Here is an 11,373-nt window from a genome sequence, read left to right on the forward strand (position 1 = left end):
ACAAAAGGCAGATTTTTTTTCACCCTGTGACCAGCTTTGCCACATTTAAAGCAAGCTCCATGTGGAGGTTCTTCTATGCCCATCCATCTTCTTTGGAAGAGATGGGGTGCTGCTAGGAGCTGACATATCACTCTATCATAAAAAGCTTTTTTATTAAACATTTAAAACGCCATGTTCTCAGGTTTTGAAGCATTTGAGATTTAAGATCATACATTAACAAAGGCATTATAATAAAATATTTTATAAATTTTAAGATATCCCATAGTCTTACAAATTTAAGCATTTTAAAAGTGTTTCTTAAAAATCTCCAGTTTAAGGCTGGGCAGTGGTGGTGCATGCCTGTAATCCCAGCACTTGGGAGGCAGAGCCAGGAGGATCTCTGTAAGTTTGAGGCCAGCCTGTGCTCTACAGAGTTCCAGGACAGGCACCAAAACTACACAGAGAAACCCTGTCTTGAAAAACAAGACAAAACAAAATCTCCAGTTTACTTAAACTTTCTGTCTTTTTTTTTTTCTTTTGCCAGAGCTGAGGACTGAACCCAGGGCCTTGCGATTGCTAGGCAAGCACACTACCACTGAGCTAAATCCCCAACTCCTACTTAAACTTCCTGTAAAACTTTAAAATTTTTCTTTTAAAGAAGTTTAAGATCTCTCATCTGTGTATTCTGGTAATATCCAACTAAAGTACCTTTTTATTTCAAGAATGAAGATATACAGCACAATCATAATTTGTAGAAGGCACAACCAAATTTCAACAGTGTGAACTATTCAGTGTCTCTGAAATAAATACCTGGTGAAGTATTCTTACTTTTCAAAATATGGCTGCCATCAAGATATGTTCCTGTACATGAATGCATGGAGGTGCAGCTTTGATATTTCATTAAACTAGCATTGTTTAAGTACCTATCTTTCATAAACCTTGTTTTCATTAAAAAAAAAAAAAAAAAGATCGTGCCAGGCAGTGGTGGTGCACGCCTTTCATCCCAGCACTCGGAAGGCAGATGTAGGCAGATTTCTGTGAGTTTGAGGCCAGCCTTGGCTACAGAGTGAGTTCCAGGACAAGCTCCAAAGCTACAGAGAAATCCTGTCTCAAAAACCAAAAAAAAAAAAAAAAAAAAATCCCAATGCTGTGGATATTGCTCTGTATAAATAAAATGCTGATTGGCCAGTAGCCATGCAGGAAGTATAGGCAGGACTGGGAGAATTCTGGGTGGTGGAAGGCTGGGTTAGAGAGACTCTGCCAGCCACCTTCATGACAAGAAAGATGTAAGGTACCAAGGTACGAGCCAAGTGGCAAAGTATAGATTAATAGAAATGGGTTAAATTAAGATAGAAGAAGTAGATAGCAAGAAGCCTGCCACGGCCATACAGTTTGTAAACAATATAAGTCTCTGTGCTTACTTGGTTGGGTCTGAGCGACTGTGGGACTGGCGGGTAAGAGATTTGTCCTGACTGTGGGCCAGGCAGGAAAACTCCAGCTACATCCCAATCCAAAATATTTCAGAGACCTGTTGTTGCCTCTTTTGTAGGCTCACTTCACATGGTCACCTTTAATCAAGATGGTGGAGAAGTCACGTGACTGCCCTCTTTTCCACCCTAGTCAAAAAGGTGACTGCCCACACGGCTGTACTTAGTTTAGTTAAGATGGTGGCAAACCACATGTTATTTACCAGAACAGCTCCAATTCAGAGTTATAGGTTTTAAGTTAACTTTTGGTTTCAGACTTTTTAACCATAAATACTGGGATTCCCTTAGCTGTTTTTTAATAAAGTAGAACAGCATAAAACTATTTTAATAGCCGGGCGGTGGTGGTGCACGCCTTTAATCCCAGCACTCGGAGGCAGAGGCAGGCAGATCTTTGAGAGTTCAAGGCCAGCCTGGTCTACAGAGCGAGTTCCAGGAATGGCACAAAGCTACACAGAGAAACCCTGTCTCAAAAAAACAACAACAACAAAAAACAAAAACAAAAAATTTTAATATTATTTATACCCATATGACATATTATATTTATCATCACATCAGATTCAGTGGCCAGAAAGCCCAGAGGCAAATTCTGAGCCCAGGCAGCTACTTGCAACAGCAACAGCTGAGCATCACCAAGACACATGGAACAGAGTAAACTCATGCATCCCAGACCAGTCAGAAACAAACATGCAGTGGCCACATGCATTTATACATTTCCTTGATCCTGGTACAATTTGGTGTGGCTCCATATCCACAAGAAGTCTTACTAGCACAGATCCATCCATCCATTCAAAATAGACAAAATTTTCCTAACAAGGAGGCAAAACATTTGCAGGAAACAGACTTTTTAACAAATTGTAGAGATTTAAAACCATGTGGAGGGAGAGAGAGGTAGAACATTGTTGGGGTCACCAGGTTGGCTGCAAGTCAAGAGGAAACCAGCAGGGAGAAGTCAAGGGAGGTGTCCATGTGTATGAGCAGCCAAAAGAGCCAGAGCCAAGTGGAGTACAGCAGCCTAGAGCTGAAGGTGCAGATCTCCCAGGCTGCCGAGAGACGGGGGAGAGCAGGAGAGGAGATTTCCACGTGGATGCCGGAGACTGCAGGAGCCAACAAGCCACTTGTCACCATGTGGATGGTGACACAGGGCAGAAGGAAGCACTCATGTACCCACCTGGATGGTGACACAGGGAAGCACACTTGTCCCCACGTGGATGGTGACGCAGGGCAGAGGGAAGCACTCATGTACCCACCTGGATGATGACACAGGGCAGAGGGAAGCAGCAGCTGAGGAATCGGACTCTCTAATTTGGAATAAATTTATAGACAAATGATCCACACATACCTTATTGAGATTAGAGCAGTAGATGCTGTAAGGAGAACAGGCACCCAGAAGCTAGCCCTTCTGGCTCTAACTCTCATATTGTAACCAAAGTAAGGAAAGGGTGAAAGGACCAAGCAGACACCATGACAGGCTGTCAGTCTTCTCTCAGAGATCAGGCCTCAATTTCAGTTTCCTGAGACTTGATTAAGCAGTCTCTGGGAGGGTCATGACATAGTCCTTGCAATAGCTCCCTTTCTGCATGTACTCTGCTCAAGATTCAGGCAGTTGATTACTGTCTGGGACCCCTCACCAACTTAGAGCTATGTGCATGAGTCAATGTGAACGTGCGAGGCCAGCCAGCCTGCTACAAGGCAGCTCAAGGACAAAGCCTGGGAATTGTCCAGGCCTTCCCAAAAATGATAACTGTAACCCTCAACCAGTAAATTCAATGGTTACACACCCTCACTTAATCATATGACGCCAAGGCTTGTACTACCCTGCTTGCAGTTTTTCCCTTTAGAACCCCTCACCCTGAGAGCTCAGGGCTGTCTTCTTCCACCCGCTTAGTCGGAGTGTTGGACACAGACCAAGCCCGGGCTTGCTTGTTATCAATAATCCCATTTGTGTTTTGCTTTGGATATTGGCTTAGTGGTGGTCTTGCTCGGGGGTCTTACGATGTGGCCACAAGGGCATTTATGAAGTTTAGGGTAGGAGAGAAGACAGAAACAAACAGAGAGAGAAGATATCTGTTTTGGGTGGAACAGATGGGTAGGATCCCAGCATGGCCAGATCAAATACCAGGACAGCCATGTGAGTCTTTGGCACCAGTGAAAAGATTTTTTTTTTAAAGTCAGTGTGTACCTTTTGGTGGGCCCTGCCAAGGTGTGCCATTACGAGATCACACCATGTGCAACAGTGTTAGTGCAAGAGGTTTTTGAGGGAGGGGGAGAGTGAAAGTGTGAAAGGCCACACTGGAGTGTGGACATGGAGAGGTGGACAGACAGACAGACAGAACAGGGAAGAGACAAGAGAACCATGAGGAAGGGAAGAAGTGGGGGGCAGTGACTTGGCAGCTCAGTCAGGGTGGAGACTCAGGGTCAGTCCTGAGAGAAAAAGCATCTGGAGCCACCACAACCCTGGTGAAAAAAACCTAGGCCACCAAGCACTGGCTACGGAGGGAGGAGGAGGAGCATAGAGATCAAAAACCCTGGATAAGGGAGTTCAAACCATCTCTTAGAGCATATGGTAGGAGACAGCCCATTAGTTTGGATAAATTTTGCAGGAGACCCGCAGGTGTCTGAGGATCAGGATTAGATCCAGTGTTGCCCATTTCTAAGTCTGTGCTGGAGACTGAAGGCTAGAATGAGGCATCCCAGGGCAAAGCCTGGAGTCAAGCAGGAGGGATGGGTGTAGCCTTTGGGAAGGATGTCTCCTAACAAAAGACTGTCTCTGCTCCAGAATGGACTGGCTTTCCCTGGCATGGCCACGGCTTGGCAGGGGATCCCAAGGGTCCTGGACCCAGAAAGAGATACCCAGTACTTCTAGAGGTGGTGACTGAGTAACAAGTAACTTGTCCTGAGTTAAAAGTTGATCACATCTGGCAGAAAGAAAGATGAAGGGAGTGGCTCCCAAATTGCTGGAGCCCAGCAGGTGGGAGAGCTCAACTCCTCCTGGGTTTCAGCACCAAGATAATAGGTTTTCTGTACCCCAATAACAGGTTTCTCTGCCTGTGCAGGAAGCCAGATCAAGCTGAATTGAAAAGTATAACAACAGGTTTATTTGAGCAAAGCAATTCCCGGGTTGGTTCTCTTGTCCCAGAAATCAAGCAAGGCCAGAGAAGTGGAGCAAATCCCGAACTAAAGCAGCGAGATTATATAGCTTGTAGGCAAGGAGTGATGATGTATTTGCCATAAGCTGGGTTTGTGTCCAAGTGTGTTTAAAAGCTGACCGCTTTAGGTGGGGACTTGGGCTTCGGGGTGGGAACTGCCTTAGCTGCATTAGCTGCCAGGAATGCAGAACTGGGCTCTTGGATGCCTTCCCTTTGTTCAGGGATTCTCTGAGTGGGCGGGTCTTGGAAAGACAGGACTGGGGCTTCTGAGACAGTTCAGGAGCTGCAGGAGCAAGATGGAGGTTCTAACCAAACACCATGTGTTGGCAGAGAGCCTACTGAGGTAAAGCGGGGTTGACAAGGCCAGTTGGCAGGATGGCAGAGAGCTGTCAGCCAGATCCCCCGAGGAGACAGCTGCCAGCAGGATGCAATGCCATGCCTGAATACTGCCTGGAAGTCACACCTTACCAAATAAGGGGAACCTAGACAGCCTTGATCAGGAGGACCCTCTGGGTCTGAAGTGACATAATGAAAGACACCAAATGTCACTGCATTGCTAGAGAGGAAATGGCAAGAAAAAGACTCAGCGTCTCAGGCAGAAGCACTGAGCCACACCCCACCTGCCCAGATATCTGTATCTTGCAGGGGGACATGGTCAAGCTGAAGGGACCTAAGTTCTGGAGTCCCTGTTGCTTGGAACAGTGACTAGAGCCAGCCTTAGTCCCAAGTGTTGCACGCTTGAGACACTCCAGTCACACATCCTCTCCCTGGACCTGAGGGAACATGCCATGCTTGGGCTCCACTTGCTAATACTGGTCCATGGGACTGGGTCTAGCCTTGCCAGTAGGGGCCACACACCCTGTTCAAGTCATGAAAACCACTCCCACATCATCAGAGCCACAGAAAGGTGACTTTAGTGGAAACAGGGCTCCATTGCCTGGATTCTGTCACCCATTGTCAAACAGACAGCAATCCAAAGGGCCTGACAAATGTGCCTTTATTATTTGTCCACTGAAATATCAGGGTTTCCTTGTTACAGTACAGTGAAATAGAGCCTGACAGATATGGAAAGAAATCAGATCAAAGTCTGGGTTCCTGAGCAGAAGGGAGAGGGTACGTGAAACGAATTATAAAAAAATCAACGATTCTTCCAACAATGCCATCCAGTAAGAATAGGCCTGTCCTTTGGAATCCCATAGCCTCATAGAGGCTCACAGCACCTTGCTGTATGACACTGGTCGTAAGGACAAGGTCACTGTAGCCCTGGTCCCGTGCAAACTGGAGGACAGTTCTGACCAGGGCTTTTGCTATCCCCTGTCCTCGATGCTGTGAGGACACAGACAGGCGAAAGAGCTCCAGCTGCTTCCTCCCTAACGGGGGATCCTTGACCGGCCGAGCAGCCACTGTCCCCACCACCTGTGCCCCAGACTCAGCCACCCAGAAACCTGAGCCAGACACACTCAGGTAGGACTTGGGTGATGTCAGCCATGTCTGTGTGCAAACACATGGACACATAATCCTTCCAGGGCTGGCCGGCAAGGAACCGCAAGAATAGAAGCAGAAAGACGATGCATACAACAGCCAGGAGCCAGGAGCCAGACACCAGGACTATGGCAAGAGGCATCCCAAGTAAGAGCAGAAGGGTTCTGGGCAGTTTCAGCAGGTGGCGGAAGGTGGCAGGGGCATGCTCCTTCATGCCCCTGGAGAACAATTCCAGGACCCTTTTGCGGTCCCTCTCCTGGTACTGGCGGATGTGATAAGGAGCCATGGAGATACTTCTGGATCTCAAATATCAGCAGTCACAAGAGACAATGAGATCTCTCTTTCACGCTTTTCCTGAGCCCTGCAAGAGAGAGTAGAAGCCATCTGAGTTTCCTCTACCTCTCCACCCTGCTCCCAGCCTTTCAGGAGCCATGTAGACTTTGCCCAAGGGTGTGTCTTTTAGTATCACCCAAGAAAAAGCAGAATACCACTGGGGTAACATGTGGGGTCAGCAACACCTGATTAACTCCCAGGTTCTTCCCTTTCTAGACATGTGACCCTGAACATGTCACTTTATCTCTCTGAATCTGTGTGTCTTTCTCCCAGACAGGGTAAGATAACACTTCATTTCTAACGTTGCTTTGAGGATTTCAAATGGTGATCAGTATGCGGCACAGACATGATTAGACCCTTCTCCTCCTCCCTTCTTACTCAGTAACTGGCTCCCTGTTATTTTGATACCTTAAGATGGCACCCTAAACAGTATGTGGTGGACCAGCTATTGACTTCCTCTTCTTTGTCTGTTGATAGCAGAACCCCGTGTTCCCACAGGCAAGTTTGAGAAAACCCTCTTCTCCCTGGCTGGGAAGATTAATCTGCCAAAAGGGCAGGAGGTCATCTCCAAACACCTCACCCAATTCAACCCCTCCCCACCCCAACCCTGAATCCCTAGGAACATGGTCAGACTGCAGGTCCACTAGAGATTTCCTGCCTGGCCTTGCCCGTCTCTTCTCTCACCTGGTACCACAGAGCTGAGAGTGTTCAGGATAGTCTCGGCCTCTAAATGGCATCCAAAGAAAATCTGCAAGAACTTGCCTCAGCTCTGGGGAGCAGCCTCAGCCTGGCAACTCATTGGGTGGCTCCTGGATAATCATAAACCAAAGGTCAAGAGCTAGAATGTGACTGAGGAGAGAGCAGGCTCTGGAGTGGCTCTCGTAGAAGGCCTACTACCTCTCTTCCTGATTTCTTCTCCCCGCACCTCTCACTGAGCACACTTGGCCTCCCTGAGATGTACCATGCTCCCCTACGCACATCTGCTATGAGTGAGAGGTCTGTGCAACTCACTATTGACTCACACATCCCGAATAAGGGTCTGGGCTCTCTGAATCAAAAGAAGGCCCTCCCATGTGGCCTTCTCCCTGCCCAAGCTGTACCTGGACATGTAAAACGGGATCCTGGTAGCCCCAACACTGCTCTCCTGTTCCTGCTTCTCATCATTAGACCCTAACTGCGCCACAGAGGGGAGGCACCTGCTGGGCTGCACACGTCCTTTTCGTCAGTAGTGTGGCAACCCAGAAAGTGGGCTCAAACAGGCCTAAGGAAGAGGATGTCAGAAGTCCAGGAGCTGTGCTTGTGAGCTTCTGGAAAGCATTCGATCTCAACTGTTGAGACACTGATGATCCCCCCTAGTCCTGGTTAGTTTTCTGCTGCTGTGATCAACACCTTGACCAAAAACAACGTGGGGAAGAGAAGACTTATTTGTTTTATACATCCCATTCACAGTCCATCACCGAGGGAAGCCAAGACAAGAGTTGAGGTAGGGCAGGAACCCAGAGGCAGGAACTGAGGCAGAGGCCATGGACCAATGTTGCTTAGTGGCTTGATCTCCATGGCTTTCTCAGCTTCCTTTGTTACATCTCTCAGGACCACCTGCTCAAGGGTGGCTGAAGGGGACCCAGCAGGTTTCCAGGCAGGGAAGTGAACCCATGAAGAGATGAGAATGGAAACTCAGTCCAGGTTGACAAAGTCAACCTGGACCAGACTTGGGGAGTCTGATGCAGGTGGTTCATTGTCAGCATATTTGAAACACAGTACAGCCGAGAGGTGGTGGCACACGCCTTTAATCCCAGCACTTGGGAGGCAGACCCGGGCAGATCTCTGTGAGTTTGAGGCCAGCCTGGGCTACAGAGTGAGTTCCAGGAAAGGTGCAAAGCTACACAGAGAAACCCTGTCTCGAAAAACAAACAAAAAAACAAAAAAACAAAAAAAAAAAAGAAAAGAAAAGAAAGAAAAAAGAAAGCACAGTACAATTTGGGAAAAAGTTTCCAGATGACAATCATCCCAATTTCAGGTGCACAATAAAGCTTAAGGTGGGGGCTGGAGAGATGGCTCAGAGGTTAAGAGCACTGACTGCTCTTCCAGAGGTCCTGAGTTCAATTCCCAGCAACCACATGGTGGCTCACAACCATCCGTAATGAGATCTGATGCCCTCTTCTGGCCTGCAGTCATATATGCTGTATAATAAATAAATAAATAAATAAATAAATAAATAAATAAATAAATAAATAAATAAATAAAGCTTAAGGTGTGACTATTTAGAAACTCCTTTACAAAGTTCATGTGACCACAAGATGGGTTCTATGGATAAACTGCCTAGGATCTGGTGTGGTCTCTGACTGAGAATGTACAGAGGTCAGAAGGCCATTAAGTACCTGTGATATTGCCCCACTAAGGATGGGTTCTACTAGCTGGGAGCTAGGGAGGGAGAGTCTGGAATGAACATACTGGGGGAGTTAGGTGAGGTCTTCCCCTATAGCAAAAGGTGGGTGAAGTCTGCTACTACAGAGAGCAAAGGAGTCACCAGGTCACTAACAATATCCACTCCCAGCTTTCTGGGCAGGAAAACAGGTATTTTATCTCCTCCATTGATGAGGAGCCCCCATGTATTTGACATTCCTGCTTACCCTAGTTATCTGTGGATGCAAAGACCTTTGTGTCCCCAACAGGTGGCTGTCTTAGTGACCTATTGCTGTGAAGAGACACCATGATCACAGCAACTTATAAAATGAAAGCATTTAATTCAGGTTTGCATTCAATTCAGAGGTTTAGACCATTATCCTCATGGCAAGGCCATGGCAGCACACAGACAGACATGTTAGCTGAGAGTTCTACATCTTGATCCAAGGCAGCAGGAAAAGATACACTGGGCCTGGCTTGAGCATTTGAAACCTCAAAGCCCTCCCGAGTGACATACTTCCTCCACCAAGGCCACACCTCCTACTCCTTTCAAATATACCTTTCCCTAAAGCATTCAAATATATGAACCTGTGGGGGCATTCTTATTCAACCACAATAATGGCATCACCCACAATTGGGTGGGCCCCCCTGCATCAATCATCAAGCAAGAAAATGCCCCACAGACTTGTTTACAGGCCAACCTTATGGAGGCATTTTCTAAAATGAGGCTCCCTCATCCTAGATGACTCTAACTTGTACCAAGTTGACACACACACCCCAAAAACCCAAAAACTAAAACAGCACACCCTTCTGCATCTACCTCCTTGAAGGAAGACCTCACCTCCTTTTCTGATGTGGTGCCCTAAGTTTGCCTGCTGGTGAAGCCCTGCTTGGCAGCTGAAAGGCCCATGTTCAGTTACAGGTTTCCTTTCTGACATACAACATGCTGGAGCATTGGTTGATACTTGTGTGTCTTGGTTCACGGCAGCTCCCCAAAGAATCCAAGGTGACAGGTGACAGTGAAAAGGTACAAAGACAGAGTGGGAGGGGTGGAAAAACTTTCCCCACGAGAGTATGCAGTGTGCATCTCTCCCCTTCATGAAACTACCTTGAGAGTGGGGAGACTCGTCACCCCAGTCTGAGGCCCAGGTGTGGCTAATGAAGAGCACAACAGAGCCAGCCTGGAACCTGCCAGACCAGAGAAACTCAGCAGTGACCACGGCAGGTATGAACATGGCCTTGCTATCATTTGGTTTTGGAATTGGGCAAAGCAGCTTGGGCTAGGCACTCCCAGATCAATGGAAGTAGGAAAATGGCCAGGCAGCATGGAGAAGCTCCCCCAAATGAAGAGACCCAATGGCTTCTGGAAAAAGGATTATAGAGGGCTAACTGAATGTAACATTGCTCTTTTGAGGAAACAACTGATAAAATCTGTGGTATCTGTCTTAGTTAGGGCTACTGTTGTTGTGAAGAAACACCATGATGAAGGCAGCTCATAAAATGAGCATTTCACTGGGGGCTGGCTTACAGTTGTAGAGGGCTAGTCCATGGTTTGGGGCATGGTGGGAAGAAGACAGATTTGGTTCTGGAGCAGCAGCTGAGAGCTTTACATCCTTATCCGAAGGTAGCACCACAGAGAGACTAGGCCTGTCATGACCTTCTGAAACCCACCCCTAGTGACACACCTCCTTCAACAAAGCCGTACTTACTCCAATAAGGCCACACCTACTAATACTTCTCAAACAGTTTCACTCTCTGGTGACTAAGCAGGTAAATATATGAGCCAATTGGGGCCATTCTCAATCACACCACCACAGTATCTTCCCTACTGCTATTAGACATTGCTAATTTATTTTTAGGGTCTTTAACCACTGAATCACTAAACCAAGAGGAGCTTTCTTGAAAGGGACAGCAGTGAACCTTCAGAGACCTTGCCCACCCTCTGTGAAAACTGTTTCCTCCTATATAGTACTAACATTCAAGCATATTAAAGATCTGTGAAAACATCTGGAAGAACAGGAAAAGCATCACTAAGAAACTAGGAAGGAAGACACCTGCATGGGTAGACAGAAATGCTCAGGATCAGTTTGCTATTCTTCCAAAGGACAGGAGTTCAATTCCTTGAACATAGCTCACCACAGCCTGCAACTCCAGCTTCAAGGGAGTGCATTCACCCATGCATGCATGCATGTGCGCGCGCGCACACACACACACACACACACACACACACACACACACACACACTTTTGAAGTCTTTAAAAAACTGACGAGTGAAGGTCAATTGGGAATTGCAGAGCACTACAGCATCTGTGTGCTGTGGCAAACTCTGTGAGCTTTCCAATGAGGCGAAAGAACGTTTTAAGGCTCACGGGGAGTATTACCCAATACAGTGAAACAACCACTCTTGACCACAGGGGTTAAAACAGCAGCTCAAGGACCAATAGTCACAATGGCACCACTCCTCACGGGGCAAGGTGCCTGGCAGAGGTATTCACTGTAAGAGGCTGTGACTCTAGCAGGAATTTTGGCATTTCTTGCTTTAG

General features: G+C 47.1%; 1 pseudogene; it reads right to left on the reverse strand.

Moving 5' to 3' along the window:
- Nucleotides 1-5,586: 5,586 nt before the first annotated feature.
- LOC118575028 lies at nucleotides 5,587-8,209 on the reverse strand (annotated as a pseudogene).
- Between the last annotated feature and the right edge of the window lie 3,164 nt (nucleotides 8,210-11,373).

The sequence above is a fragment of the Onychomys torridus genome, unplaced genomic scaffold (genome assembly GCF_903995425.1).
Source record: "Onychomys torridus unplaced genomic scaffold, mOncTor1.1, whole genome shotgun sequence".
Lineage (NCBI taxonomy): Eukaryota > Metazoa > Chordata > Mammalia > Rodentia > Cricetidae > Onychomys > Onychomys torridus.